Source organism: Meriones unguiculatus, chromosome 7 (assembly GCF_030254825.1).
Source record: "Meriones unguiculatus strain TT.TT164.6M chromosome 7, Bangor_MerUng_6.1, whole genome shotgun sequence".
Classification (NCBI taxonomy): Eukaryota; Metazoa; Chordata; class Mammalia; order Rodentia; family Muridae; genus Meriones; species Meriones unguiculatus.
The window spans coordinates 56,262,399-56,278,897 of record NC_083355.1 but is presented as its reverse complement, the minus strand read 5'-3'; positions in this window follow the sequence as shown (position 1 = coordinate 56,278,897).

Sequence of the window (16,499 nt, the reverse complement as noted above, 5' to 3'; positions counted from 1 at the left end):
TGATGACCAAGAAATCATATCAACAGGCTAAACCTCTCACAGCTAAGACTTTTATTGTTGTTTGCTTGTTGTTTTAATAGGTGTCACCCTATAGTCCAGGCTGGCCTGGCACTCCTTTCATAGTAGCCTTCCAAGTTCTGTATTACAGGTGATATACCTCCCTACTGTGGATGAGTTTGAAGACATTTTCTTGGGTGGAAGGAGACCTGGAAAATCTCGAATCACCAGGCAGAAGGAAAAATTGAGCAAAGACTCAGCAGTATTAAAGTCATCACGCTCTACTCCACAATGGTCCCAATTATTCTCACTATTAGTGAGTCTTGATGGCAGCTAGGCACAGCAGATTACATAGCCCAAATACCGATGGGAATGTTTAGAAGTTAAATATTTTCATGAGTTAGCTGCCTGTGTGCTCCATCTCAGGGTCTTGCCTTTCTAACAGCGAGTCTGGATTCAGAACTTCAAGGAGCCAGGACACATGTCCCTCACGGAGGAAGCATTGCTGCTTATTGGCTGGTGGCAAGTGGAGTCTTTTTAAAGTCAGGTGCTTACATTTCCTATGCCATGGCTTGCTCTTCTGTGTCCTGTCTGAGGAGTTGTTTCAGAATACAGCTATAAGGGTCCCTGTTGTCTTTGACTCTGAAGAGAATATCATGACATTTCTCCTAATGTGATATCTAAGCTGCTTTCTAGTTTAGCTTTGTTTTTGTTGTGTGGGTGAAGTGTTGGGTGGAAATGGGGACCAAAAAAGGATTTGTGCAACCCAGCTTGTTACTCAGGCAGAGTCACTTGACCGGTTTCATGTAATAAAGAGACTCTCTGGAGGCCTGAAGATGTCTTGAGACAGAAGTTATTTTGTTCCCATATGCTCTTAAAAGTCAGTTTTCTTCCCTTAGGAGCCTGACACTTCAACACATTTATTTACTAAACAACATCTATCAAGTATTAATTGCTTTGTTTTCCTTGTTTATTAAGGTAAGCTAGAAAACTGCCAATCAGTTTTGATTGACATATGATAAACAGTGTTATTGATTTGATATAATGCCATGAAATTAAGCATAGCAAAAAAAATAAAAGAAGACCTGGTGTGCATATTTATGTTTATTTTAGTTAGATGTATGTTTTCAATTAGGCTTTAAAATGTTAAATATAGTTCACAAGCTGGTTACCATCCCTACTTAATTTTTGAAGAATGCAAAAATTTAGGATGGTGGGATGGAAAAATAATTTTGGAGTCTAAGAGGGTTAAGAATGTCTGCGTAGACTTCTCGGGACCTTTGGATATCAGCCAATGTGAGGGTGGACGGTGGCCGCTACTGGGGAGCAGATGAATTCCTGAGTGGCTGTGTGGTTGACATGCACAAGGCCCACAAGGCCTGAGACCCACAGGAATGCAAACCTTCCCTTGAGTTAGACTAGAGGAATGGCAAAGCCTTCCTAGGGTCCAAACATCAATGTCTGTGAATGGTTGACCCAGGAGGGTAGAAAACTAGCAACTACAGCTTCTTCCTCTCAGGTGACTGCACACTGAGATCAATCTACAGAGAGCTCCCATGGAGACTAGCTATCCCCGCTCCCTTTTGCTTTTTCTGCTTGCAAAGTAGGTGCCCTCCATCGCAGCGAGCACAGCCTGCTCACTCCCAGCTTTTCCTTATGGGTATCTGTTATTCTTTAGTGTCTGTTGTTTTCTTCATTCCTGAGTTGCCTGAGTCGGAATTCCAGGGCCAAGCCATGGAAGACTCTCAATAGGGCACACAAGTTAAGAAGTTCTGTCTAAAATGCCAAAGGCAACCAGCAAACTTAGTCATCTGACTTCCTTACTACCCTCATCTAATTTCATGCTTCTAACCTTGACACTATTATGTTGGGCTAAACTGGTTCACACAAAATTAGTAAGCTAATTCAGCCTATGTCACAACTACCAGACAAGTTTGCACTCACCTGTGTCTCAGGAAGAAGAAATACCCTCTGCAAAATGTAGAGAGACCTTAAAGAACTATCTTGTAGGATTGGGTGACTCCAACCATTTCCACCTGTTGTCACCTCTCGTAGGCAGTTGCTCAAGGGAAGAGTGAAAATACAATGTATGGGTTTAGGAGTTTGCCTTCACACAGCAGAAGTTTGTTGAGGTGTTGGCAATGTGGAGGTGGTTGTGAAAATGCCCATCTATGGATCATCAGATCATCTTTGAATGAAGATGAAAGCTGGACATCGAATCCACACAGGTGTGATTAGCCATTGCTGGGCATCTCTCAGCAGCATCAATTCACCATAAGCAGCCAGTCGTCTGACAGCGCTGGAGTCCTACTTTCTCTTTTAAAATATCAGAGTCTGGAGCTTAGAGACTTTTTTGGCCTTTTAGACAGAACTTCCTAACGTGCATGCACTAAGGAGTAAGTATGCCGTCAAGAGAGTCCTCTGTGTCTTGGCCCTGGAATCCCGACTCAGGAAACTTGGGAACAAAGAAAGCAGCAGACACTGCAGAACAACAGATACCCCGTAAGGAAAAGCTGGGAGTGAGCGGGCTGCACTCACTGTAATGGAGGGCACCTACCATGACTGTGTGTGCCACGCATGCATGTGTGGTGCCCACAGAGGCCAGAAGAGGGCATCAGTTCCCGAAACTGGAGTTATGGATGGTTGTGAACTGTCATGTGGGTGCTGAACAGAATCTAGGTCCTCTGCAAAAGCAACAAGTGCCTTTAACTGCTGAGCTCTCTTTCTTTCCCCCAGACTCTGATATTTTAAAAGAGAAAACTAGGACTCTGCCTCTATTAGGTGACTGATTCTTTGTGGTAAATTGATACTGCTGAGAGATAGCCAATATGAATGGTTAATTGCAATTACATTTAATGAGCAGATACATGTAGTCTCTTCTCAAGTGATTGTGGTTCAACTGCCTATTTAAACCAAACATACATTTGATTGTTTTTAAATATTGATGTCTTTGCTGTTATTACAAAACACTGAGTAGGAGTTCACACAATGAACTCGACATGTGAACGTGTCGAGCTAATGTCAAAACAACAGCCTGGAGCAGCATGGCTGTCTGACAGGTTTCCGAGCAGAGTGAGTGCTGACTGGACTGCTCCAGGCTGCATGAGGTCTCTCTTCGTGAGGACTTTGCTGTTCTCTGGGGTGTCTGCAGCCTGGAGTTGTGTCAGACTTCCCTGATCCCACTCTGCAGAGAGGAAGGGCATGAACTTTGCCAGCAGGAGGCATGAATATGTATAGTGTTTTTCTTTGGATCAGGCTGTCTGTGACCTCTGCTGAGGGCGACTGTGTGACTGTGTGCTTGACTCTTGTGATACAAGGGCTGCCAAACAAAACATCTCGGCTGCACCTCTCATACAAGGCAAATCCACCAGCCAGGGCTGTCTTTTATTTCTGCACTTCTTTTTCTGAAGAGACAGTGGAAACACTGTCTCCAGTCCCTGCAAGCCCGCGTTCTTTACCAGCATCTCCTTTCCTGATGTGCCTCTTGGCTCACTCCCTTGAAGGTCACTATTATTTCCAAATTGAGTAAGAAGGAGCTGCTAATGTGTCTTGTAATACCCTTCATTCCCCCATTGTAGCAGAGTTCTAGAGGACCAGTGTGTGTGTGTGTGTGTGTGTGTGTGTGTGTGTGTGTGTGTGTGTGTAAAGTGGACTATGAAGAGTTTCTAGAAGTAGACGGTAGAAAATCCAAAATCTGTAGGACTCAGGAAGGAGTAGTTTACGTCCAAAGACGTACTGTTGAAGATCTCTGTGTGTTTTGTCAAACGCCTTCAAATGATTAGACAAAGACAACTGCATTACGGAGGGTAATCTCTTTTCCTCAGGGTTCACTGGCAAACTGAGAGACACCTTCAGACAGGCGTCCGGAATAATGCTTGACTAAATATCTAGGCATTATGGTTCCATTAAATTAACACATAAAATTATTCATCTCACGTATGTGACATGATCACTTCTGAATCTTTATATATGTGAAAGTTTGCATTTCTCACTAAACATGAGCAAAGCATATTATGTTTTTTATATGTTCCCAGAATTCAGTGCAATCAAACTCTCTCCAAATGTTTTAATTATGGCATTGCTCACTCATACACTTAGCAAATACTTACCTAATGTTTTTTATGCTTCAGGTACTACCACATTGTGAAGAGCAAACAGGCATCAAGACAGAAAAAAATCTCTGCTCTCCTAGGTCTTCCATTAAAGTATGAAATGATAAAGACTTCAGGTCACATAAGATATAAAGAAAAACAAAATCAAGACAAGAAACCGAGGAATTGCAGAGACTTGGGTTATTTTAGAAAAGCCTTTGCAAAGGAGGGTTATTTGAGCAAAGATGTGAGGAGGCAGGCTATGTGGAGGCACAGCTAATGAGGGCTGTACACAGAAAGAAGGGCAAGCACAGGGCCCTTTCTGCAGGCATCAGCTGGTCGAGGGGCTGAAGAGAGCTCTGAGAGCTAGTGGAGGGATTTTCATAGGGTGGGGACCTGATGTAATTTCTGTTCAAAGGATACCATCCCCTTGGCTGCATTGAATCCATTTTTAGGAGTGGGGAGAAAAGAGATGGGAGCTGAGACCAGTCAAGAAGCCATTGCAACAGGTGAAGTATGGTATGATAGTGGCTTGGACTGGATTGGTACTAGAGGAAGAAGCCTTGAAGTGGTTTTGGATTTGGGACCGGTATTGAAGGAGAGAGACAGAACTTGCTGGTGTATGTGTATGTGGACTATGTATAATGGAAACACTAGGATGAAGACTGGCATTGTGTCTACAGAACTGGGGAAATAATGATGTCATTTGTTCTGGTGAGAAGTGACAGGAGCAGTTCTGAACAGAATATGAAGGCTTCTGGCTTATTGTGTTGAGCTTGGAATGGGTGTTAGAGGTCTGAAGGGGAGGCAACGGGGTGGTTGAATCTTCACACCCAGCACTCAGGGGAAATGTCCTAGAGGGGACGGCTGACTCTGGGACACAGATGGAAAGCAGCCAACTAGAAGCATTCGGGGTTATGATAGGAGTCAGTGTTGAAGATACTTTATCTTGGGTGAACCATCAGTTAGGGTATAAACCCAAGAAGAATGTCTACATGAGACTGGCAAGCTGTGGCTGGAGGTGGGAGGGAGAGCAGGAGAGAGTTCAGTGTTTATGGGTGCAGAGGAGGCAGTCCTCTAAGGGTAGGAGAGCCCAGTTCCGTCTGCAGGTGAATGAATGCAGCTCTGGGGTCTATGAGGCACTCAGGTAACACAACCTGGAGGGAGAGGTAAGTCACTCACATTCCAGAGCTCAAAATCTTCCTCAGAATTTACAGTGAAGAACAGTTTGCTGTAAGAGGTGGACAGGAGAGCTTCATCCCTCCCCGTTTGTATCCACCGAGTAAAAGGAATGTGTTTGTTTGCTTCAGCAGGTGTTGGTAACCCTGCTGTTTCACTTTAACCTGCAGCATTTTTATCCTATGAATCCAGTCTGAAAATCCCACCTTGAGGGCAGGTTTTTTATGTTTTGTTGTCTAACCTGGGATTCCACACAAGAATTCTATGCAACCTAAGGACCTTAGACACTAAAAGGAAAACCAGAGGATGTCAGAAATCAATCTCATGCAAATCTGAAATCCAGAGTTTTAAATTATAAGTAGAAAACAAATCTGAAGCAGAGTCATATTAAGTGAAATACAAATGGTGGAAACAGAACATTGCTGAGCGTTGCCTCTGGTTGTTCACAGAATAGCAAAAGAATCGGCAGGAAGTGCTGTTCAGTTAGACAGACAGGTGAGGGTGGCTTTAAAAAGGCTGAGTTCTGTGTTACCCAGGCTAGTCTTGAACTCTTGGATTTAAGCAGTCCCTCCTGGCTTGGTCTCCTAAGTCCTAGAACTAAGGGCATGTACTACTCTGGGCTGAGTTTGAGAGACAGAGAATGCTGAAAAATATTTTAGTACATGGAAATGTGGTTAAGTGTATTTGTGGTCTGCACTTGTGAGTGTGTGAGTGTGTGAGTGTGTGCGTGTGTATGTGTGTGTGTGTGTGTGTGGCTTAATGTGTGTATATGTGTATTTATATGTGTATATGTTTGTGGAATGAGGAAAAGAAGTAAAATGCACACACACCTGTTGATGTATTTTGGTGATTTTCTTAGCTGCCCTTTCCATCAGGTTCTACAGTACGTTGAGGGACAAGCTATAGATTCTCCAAGATGGAATGTGGTGTCAGTTGAGTTTCCATGGTTCATGCATAAAATTTTTGATACAAGGATAACACTGACAGATTGGCACATCTTTTTTTCCTGCTAATAATCTATATATAATCTACACAAATATCTATTCAGTTACATTTTGATGTGGTTTTCAAACAGCAGGTTGATACAGTTGATGGGGAAGAGGTTAGAAAGAATAGCAGGGTATTTCATGGGAAACAAACAAGAGGTGTTTGGGAACTTTCACATTCACTCACAACTTCTGGGAGATATATATATATATATATATATATATATATATATATATATATACAGTCTCTCTCTCTCTCTCTATATATATATATATATATATCTGTGTGTGTTTGTGTTTATGATACATATATAGAGGCAATGTCTACTTCCATATTCCTGAGAAGGGGGTTCTGTCTTTTCTTCCCCTCTTCTTTACTTTCCTCTCCTTTCTCCTTCCCTAATGTAGAGAATTTAGAGTTCAGAAGGTATGTTTCAGCTAAGTAAGACTTTATTGTCACATTAAACATCAAATTCATGGTTGTCTCATATTAATGTAAGAATGAAAAAGCAAACCAACTCAGCTATTTATTTTTTTCTAAATAGGGAAAAGAGCTATATTGCTAACTGAATAAGTGTTACCAGAATTCAAATAGGTGATAATTGCAAAAGGAAAGTCTAAATGGGCTCTTATTTTGCATTGAAGAGTAAAAAAGTCACTAGTGTTTCAGAATCATGAGGACTCTAATTTTTTGTCTTCTAGAATGCAGAAGAATATTTTGGAATTCTTGAAAGCCTGACACAAATAGAACTCAGTATTCACTTATGATAGAACTAAGCCAGGTCAGTGAACCCTTCACATGTCTGTGCTCATACGCAGTCTGCACTTAGACCTCTGGTAACACAGAGAATGCAATGACTGTAGCATCTATGACACCTGCTTATCTGATGGGCAAGCAGAGATCAGAGGTGGGTGCTGCCTCTGTAGTGTCTGATTACATCATCAGCTCTGTCACCTACACTAGTCATATTCAGTGCAATCAAGCTGATCTTTACTGGGATCCATCTAGATGATTTTCTTAGTTATATGGCAGCACCCTAGTCCTGTGACAGTATATCTGCTACCTGCTGGTGAGGCAGGGTGTAAACTGGGTCATAGGCACACTTTGGGAATAATGAAAATCAAGCATAGTGGTGACATAAGAGAATGCAAAGAACTGATACATTCAGTAAATTCCTGTAGCAAAGGCCTCCATTGTGAGAACAAAGGTAGTAAATGTCTGTTTTATAATGAGGAGCATTGGGTCTAGTTTCTAAATCTCAAATGACAGCGGCTCTTCTAAAATCTAACCGAATATCTAATAATTACTCTAACCTGATGTTAGCTAACACTTCTGAGTGTTTACAATGTGTTAGGCTCTGTCATTCTATCTGTCTGTCTGTCTATCTATCTATCTATCTATCTATCTATCTATCTATCTATCTATCTACCAACCTACCTACCTATCCATCTACCCATTCATCATCTATCTACTTTTTATCTGTCTGTCTGACTTTCCATCTACCTTAAGGATTATACTCAGGTCCTTATACATGCTAGGCAACTGCTCCATCCCTAGTTCACTGATTTATATTTATATAGCAACTTCACTGATTTTTACAACAAATTCTAGGAAAAAGCACAAAACCTATTTTGTAGGTGAGGAAATCGAGCCATAAAAAGGATTATGTGAATTTTTAGCATTCATTAACAATTAAAACCAGGCCATAGCTCTTTCATCATGCTGCCAGGCATTTCTCCCCTCTAAATGCTACTATATCTACTGTGAATCACAGAATAATAGAGGACAAAGAAAGGCGAAGTTTGTAAGAAGATTTCTTCAAATGGTTTAAACTACAATGATAGATTCCCTTTTTTTTTCTACATTGAAAGCGGGTTTTGGAAACTTAGGTTTATCAGCAGAAATGGGGTCACTCAGGAGTTAATTCCCATTGACATTTTATTTAATTTTTGGTGAAGGCAATTGCTTTTTTTTTTTTTTTTTCTCTGCAGTAGGAAAACATCACTGTTCTAAGTGGAGGTTGCAAATGTGAACAGGCTCTTAAATGAAAATCGTATGGGGTACTTAGCATTCTGAAAAATATTTTAGTCATTATGTTGCAGTTCTAAAATTGAATCAATGCTATATTTAATATGGCACAACAGGCCATGAATTATTGCACATTAATTCATACCCAGTGTGTTGCTAGGCACATGGCTCAAAGCTGAGTGCAGTCAATGCAACTAAACATGAATACACCATAATTCACACACAGGAGGGTCCCACTGTAATTATAAAAGGCTATTATAAAGGGTTATTTAAAATATCTGGCTATGTTAAGTTTTAAATCTATACAATTTGTGATATAAGGCATTGTCATAGATCTTCTCCTTGGCTCCACAACCCCAAGATTTGCATGTTAAATCCTCGGTCATTCATGTCTCATCAGTAGACTTTGCAAGGCTAGAAATGTTAGTCTTTCATTTCAGTTTTCATCTGAGAGAAAAAAAAATCTGAACTTCCTCTTAAGCAAGGAGCGTCATGCCTAGCTGTGTGGAGCAACATTTCAAATAAGAGGACAAGGGCTAAATACTGCAGCCTTCCTGAAGACATGTGGCCTGGAGCACATGGCTGGTGCCCCTCATCTCCCCAGTGGATGCTCCTGGACATACAGAGGAGGAAGGGGCAGCATCTTGATGCTGGAGTATTGTTAGGAGATCCTGGTGAAATAAAGCTAATGGAGAGGTTGCTATGATCTGCTCTGCTTTTGAGTTTGAAAACTGACTTTTTGGTAGAAAGGTTTGCATTCAGGGTTGGTAATTATTGATGAGAAATTTTCAGGAAACTCCAACTTCCTGTGAAAATGTTTGCATAGTGCTCTCTTCAAACTGCCTGGGTATGATTCCTGGAACATGAAATGTAACGTAGAAGGAAGGGACTCCTGAGCAAAGAGTGCTTGGTCCTTCCACACAATGTGCTCTCTGGCTTATGCCTGAACAGGATGCTAAATGAATATCAGGATACTTATGCCGTAAAACTTCATTTTTAAACCATATCTTAAATAATGAAACACTCAAATAGTCAGAGGAATTCGGTTGGCTGGTTCTTGGGAGATTTTACACTTACTGATACGTATGTAGCTGGCTGTTGTAAAATAAATAAAACAAAAATGGACATATTATCTCTCACTACTAGTCATTATTTTTTCTTTTACTAAGTTTATAAAAACATGAAAATATAATCTCTATTTTCCTGAAAAGCTATTTTGCATTCTACTTACTATATTTGTAATTGAATGATCTATATTAATAAAGCATGTTGCAAATTTTACAATGATATCAACATAATATAACATAATAGCTAGTCTTAAATACTAGTAAAGGCAGGATAAAAAGGATTTTGCTAAAATTAATGGGCTGTGCTTAATTTACATTTCTATTACCAAGGCTAATTATAAGAGCTCCCATCTTGATGAGAATCCTTAGTAAACAAAAATATGCTTAGATTCTATGAGTGTTTAAATTTCTCAAGTATTATAGGATTAGACTTGACCAAGACATTCATTTGTTCGGATGAGAGTGGAAAGTTGAACTTTATTGAACAAGTCTATGAGAATACATTTGAGACTATGGTCCTAGGTGTGCATACACAAATAGTATTTTAATTACAGATATTGGATTTAAATATCATTCATACTAAATGCACTAAAACTAGGTCAAGATCTCTCAGTAATGACAAGCGAAACAATGTGCTTACTGCTGGATATATAGTTCCAGATGGAGAGTTCCCATCTGGAATAGAAGCTCTCAAAACTTCCACTGTGTACACCACAGTCTCCTGGCGGGCTCGTCAGAATATGGTTGCTAGGCTCCATTTCTAGAGACTCTGATGCAGGGGATCTGGGTAGAACCCAGAGCTGGGACACTAGCGACTTCCCCAGTGGGGATCAGAAGCAGTGAGGGACACACACACACACACACACACATACACACACACTTATTGCACTCAAGCTGGTATTTGTTGAGCCTGACAGTGGCAAATTTGGGGTCTGATTTATTTTCTTGATGATTAATAAGACAAGTGTATAAGTCTAGACTAAAGACTATTCAGTAAAGAATTCCCAAGTTTCTGCCCCTGTGAACTTTAATGGGGTGAAGGCTTCAGGCCCAGCTCGGAAGTTAGCAGCTCTTTGTATGTGAAGAGCTGTTTCTTTCCGAGTGTCCCATAAATGGTAGAACAATGTGTGTGTGCTTGTGTGTGCATGTGGAATTAATTCTATGTGTCTGAGCTACAGTACTGACAAAACTCTTATTATCTCCTACTTAAAACATGTATCCCAAGTAAATAATAATTAAAATTTATAAAAATAAACTTTAAATCTCCAAAGAGTTTATATTTATATTACCTAATTTAGTTCTATATTATATTCCTATAAAATCTTCATCATCATAACTTTAAAGATATTATATTGCTAATTCATATAATGAGTATATAATTGAATCATGAGCTAGGGTTCTTGGGCTCCTTTTTATGTTTATTATTTTTAATTAAACACACACACACACAGAGGCTGGTATGAGCATATGTGTGCAAATGTCTCTAGAGTCATCAGATGCTTCCTGCAGGTGGAGCTACAGATGGGTGTGAACTGCCCTCTGTGGATGCTGGGATTTGAACTCTAGCTCCTTAACAGAGCAGTGCATGTCAGAGAGATGCCCGGTGCCTCTCCGGTCAGGCTCATGGACTCCTGATCTTGTGATCTTTCTTCTTGCTGAACGTGAGACAGGACATATGACTTTGTCTTGACACTCCAACCACTGACTGTTATGATATATTTAAAAATATACCATGCATACCACAGATCTGGTATGAGAGATATTTATTTGGGAGAAGGGAAGCAGAGGAGAGTTAGGGCCTGAGTGAGCCATCAGGACAGAAATAGAGAGACGCAGAGGAACAGAGATGGGGGAGGGGTGCCACACAGAGAAAAGCAGAGAGAACAAGAGAGAGAGATAAGAGGCAGGGGTCCTTTTATCCTGAGCGCCTGTGGGTAGCCACCAGTGATGACATAACGGGTGCCTGGAGGTAGTGGGTTAGTGCATCAAGATTTGTGAACTAACACTGACCCTCAGTAGTTCTTGACCTGTCTTCTCTGAATCTCCTGAGATTAGCACTTCCTGAACTTGGATTTAAAATCTTACTTGATCCATTTGTCCTAATCTTTGCTATTTTCCTGCTTTTGCTGTTTCTGGGTTTAACCTCTGACTCTTGAGGTCCACTTTCACTTCTGCCCTGGAACTGAGGTTTCCTTAACTGCGAAGAACACATAAGATGGTTTCAGACTCAGGCCTTAGGCTTCCTTGCTTTTGGTTCCTGAGTCAAAAAAATTCTTGAATAAATGTATTCTTTGGATTTAAGTGCAACATAGAGTGGCAAAGAATGCTAAATAAGGTCTCATCTTAAAAAGCAAATCAGCTCACACTTAAAATTTATAAAGACTTCTTCAGCTTTGATGCAGAAACCTGACCCTGACTCTGGATTTCACAGCTCACGGGTCCTTCTGGATATTAGTTATTAGTTAATAAAATATAGAGCAACATTAGGTTCTGGATCTTTGATGAGGATGCCCGTCTGACAGGACTGGTTCCTGGCCCTAGGGAGACCCTTAGTAACTGCTGAAGGCTATACATCCCCTCTTCTCTCCTTGGGTTATAGAAAGCTGATTTAATCTTCAGTTGTCCAAAGTGACAGTTTTACAAATGCAGTGGTGGAAGACAAATGAGGCACCCAGCAGCCTCAATTAGCACAGATATCAGTACATACCGTAAGATAAAGAAGAACACATGGCACGTCTCACTAAAGAAATGCCAGTGGTGGAGGCAAAGTGGTGCCACCAGAAACAAGGTACCTTCAGGCCCATGGAGAGTTAATATTAGCCCTCTTCACACATGAAAAATAATAATTAAACACTGCTTGTCAATTAATGCCAACTTAAAGAAAGGCCCTACACTTAGATTAAGTGAGGAGCACGGGTTGCTTGAAAACAGCAAGAAAGGAGGAGGGAAAGGGGTATGAAATAATGGAAGAGATAAGGTGGAAAGGGGAATAATTAAGCACACATGTACTTGCACAGAGTTGGGGCACTCATATTTCTAATTAGAATTTCAATGCAGGAGCCCAATTTAACCTCGGGGAGTCTTTATAGTCATGTCACTGTTGTACACAGCAATCAATCCAACTCTGGCATCTTACTTGCAAGTTGGATTTTCCTGTTGCATTAGTGGAACCCCAGTCTCTGCATCTTTAATGGATATTTTCTTTACAGAGCTTTAGGATATGTTTTGTCTTCTAGAAAAGTCTATTCGGAGAGGAACAATAGCCACTCAGATACTGGAATTCAAAAGAGTCAGAGGCTTCCTGACATTAACCCATTTCTTCCTTCACAAATGCAGTCATGGTGCTTTTGGAATCATTGCCTATCAGTCCACTTGAACAAACACAGAGAAGAAAATGTTGTATGTTCAGCCAGCCAGCAGTGGATGGTAAACAAAAGAATCCAGAATCATTCCTCTCTTGTGGCCAGACAGTCAGCAATTAAGACACTCTATCTCCACCTCTGTCTTTTAGCTCTAAAATCCTTGAAATGAAATTTCGACTTTGGTTTTTCTCTCCATTACCCTGAGAAGATTCATAGTTAACTAATAACCTCTGTGTCTGGAACATACAGAACTATAGCCCAGCACTCTTTATAACTTTTGGATGAGGCCTCATGTAACAACTTGCTATTTTCATGGCTGAAGAGCCTAGAGACTCGAACAGAGCATTTAGCATGAACACTGTGTAAACACCAGGATGCCGTTCATTCTGGAGGGGCCTGGGCGTCCTCATCCAGCTGCTGGGAAATGTAGGAACCCTACGCTGGAGGCTGCGAAAAGTAAAGCCTTATATATTAATAAAAACTTCTTCTATAAACAGAACTGATACATGGAATTTCTTATCAGAACTGGATCAGCTGATTTTAGAATCCAAGAAGACCTGAAATGTGAAATGTACAAGCTGGAGAACCAGGAAATTCCCATGTTCAAGAACAACAGTTCATGTAGAGGTGGTATTGCTAGTCTTCCAAACCAAAGTCAGGAACATTTACACCCAAGAGCAGGAGGAAATAGACATCTCAGCTCAAGGGTGTGTGGGGGAGGTAGGGGGGAGGAGGGATGAATTTATTTTTCTACCGTTTTCTTGTTTTATTGCACAACTAGGTGAGGGCAGATAATTCCTTGTTCTAATGATTTGGACTTAATGACCTTACAGATAGACCCATAAATAATGTCTATGTTGCCAGCTATCTGGGCTTCCCTTAGCCCAGTCAAAAGGAGGCATTGCATGAACCATCACAGCTTGATTGCAATGAATGAATAAGGCCTTTCTTCTAATGCCTAGGCAACAAACTGACAGCTTGCTGGCTGAGGAAGTAGGATACTTGTCTGGATAGGCCCTCACATCTAGATTTGAGATTGAGAAAGAAAATTAAGGACACTAGCCTAGGAGAAGAACAATATTCAAACTGTAGTCTCTACAAAAAGAAAATTGAAATTACTTGTGAAGCCAAAACAGTTCATAAAAAGTTAATAGAATTTGAACTTGAAGTTTAAATACCATATAGTATCTCTTTTGAAACTAAGCAGTTTATAATTTTCCAAGGGGCAGAGGGGCAGCATGTAGATTAAAGGAGAAGAGAGTTCCTAGCAAATTCTGATTCAGCATGTTGGAGAATTGATATGGGAAGAGCACTATCAGAATAGAAATAGAAAGATGAAGAGAATAGAAGAAGAAAAACAAGTAAGTCCAAGGACTGGCACCATACAAGAGATGTAAATAACAGGAATTCCATAAAGAGAAACAGTAGGAAGTAGAGATGAAACAATAACTAAACAAACAAAGACAATTTCTCTGTATTGAAGGGAGACGAGACAGACATTGAAAGGGCTCCTCGAGTTCCAGAAATAAGTGTGGAGGAAAAAAACAACAAAGCAACATAGTCTTGGTCTGATGGTCTTTCTGAGCACAAAGGATACAAGGAAAATGACATACAAAGAGAAGGTACACAGTTTCCAAAACAGAGCAAGACCAAAGGGCAGAAGCAGCTCTTAGCACCAGAAGCTAGAAGACAACAGAGGGTATCTGAAGACTACTGAAAACAGGTAAGATGCTTCAGCAATACCACACTCGGCCAACAGAATCCACTTTTATTTATTTATTTATTAAAATTTATTCACTTCATTGTATCCCCTCCCTCATCTCCTCCCAGTCCCACCCAACCTCCCTCCCCGCTATGCCTCTTCCCTAGTCCACTGATAGGGGGAGGTTCTTCTCCCCTTCTATTTGACCCTAGCCTATCAGGTCTCATCAGGACTGGCTGCATTGTCTTCCTCTGTGACCTGGCAAGGCTGCCTACCTACCCCTCCGCCCTCGAGGGAGGTGAACAAAGAGCCAGCCACTGAGTTCATGTCAGAGACAGCCCCGTTCCCATTACTAGGGAACCCACTTGAAAACACAGCAGCTTATGGGCTTCCTCTGAGCAGGGGGTGTAAGTCCTCTCTACACTTGGTCCTTGGTTGGAGGATCAGTCTCTGTAGGACCTCCTGGGCCCAGGTTTTTTGGCTCTGTTAGTCTCCTTGTGGAGTCCGTGTCCCCTCCAGGTCTTTCTCTCTCCTTCTTCTTCTATAAGGATTCTGGCACTCTGCCCAAAGTTTGGCTATGAGTCTCAGTATCTCCTTCGATACCCTGGTAAGTAGAGTCTTTCAGAGGTCCCCTGTGGAAGGCTCCTGTCCTGTTCCTTGTCTTCTCCTGCTTCCGATGTCTATCCAGTTTGCCCTTCTGAATGAAAATTAAGCATCTTCCATAGGGTCCTCCTTGTTGTTTAGTTTCTTTAGGTGTATAGATTTTAGTATGCTTATCCTATAGTATATGGTTAATATCCATTTATAAGTGAGTACATTCCATGTGTGTCTTTCTGCTTTTGGATTATTCCCCTCGCTCAGGATAATCTCTTCTAGTTCCATCCATTTGTCTGCAAATGTCATGATTTCCTTGTTTTTAATAGCTGAGTATTATTTCATTGTGTTCATGTACCACAATTTCAGTTGAGGGACATCTAGGTTGTTTCCAGATTCTGGCTATTACAAATAAAGCTGCTATGAACAGAGTTGAGCAAGTGTCCTCATGCAGAGTGCTGTTTTATTTGAATGTAAGTTGGTTACGGTGGCATTGTCTTCGGGGTCTGAGGCAGGAAGATCTTGAGGTGGAGGCCAGCAGGAATATATTATCTTTAAAACGCATTTGGTGAGGGTGAGCGTCAAGAAAACTCAAATATTAAATGAGGAAAGACGGTGAGTTTGTGTGAATATGTTTCTATGTAGGTCAATATGATACCATGTGTGATAACGTGTGTGTGTTCATTGATGTGTGAGTGTGTCTGCGTGTGCATGTGAGTGTTTGTATATGCATACGAATAGAGAAAGATAGCATGAAGGAAGGCAAGTTATGTAAATGCTGACTAAGGATTCTTGAAATGGAAGTAAGGCCAAGTTGGTGGGTGGGCATGGCAGGTGGGCGCAGAGGGAGGGAGTACAAACCCTGTGATGACAGTGACTTGGTCAAGTCGGTGTCATTTCTGCTTACAATTTTGATAACTCGTTCCTCACAGTTTTTCCATTTAATTTTATTGTAAAATACTGCAACAAAATGCTTTTATTTTGATTATAAAGTTAGTTGGTACTGTGTTCAATTTTGTTCTAAACAAATACTCAATTGCCTTTTCTTAGTCTCCGCTTGTCCAGCGAATAAGAAAGCAGAGGAGCAGAAAACAGGAGTCACAAGCCAAGAAGGAAGCTTCTGATGTAGGCAACGCTGCAGGCAACACGGGATGCCTCCTGAGCCAGGGCAGTCACCCAGCCTAGGCAGGGTGCAGACCGCTGAACTGGAGGTCAGGTGACCACAGAGGTCGATAACAATTCAACAAGTTACTTTAGAAATGAGAAAGTCAGTTGTTAAATATCCCAACAAGCTTTCCCCCATGTCATCACCATGAAATTTTGCTACCAAGAAACCCCACATGGAGTTAGAGCCTCACCCAAGGCAGACAGCTCCCTCCCCGGGCTGCTGCAGCAGCTTGGAGATGAAAATGGCCATGCCCCCTAGACGTTTGAGGGCCAGAAAAACAACGCAGGCTTTCAAAGATCGTTGTTGTCCTGCTCTCACGTGGGT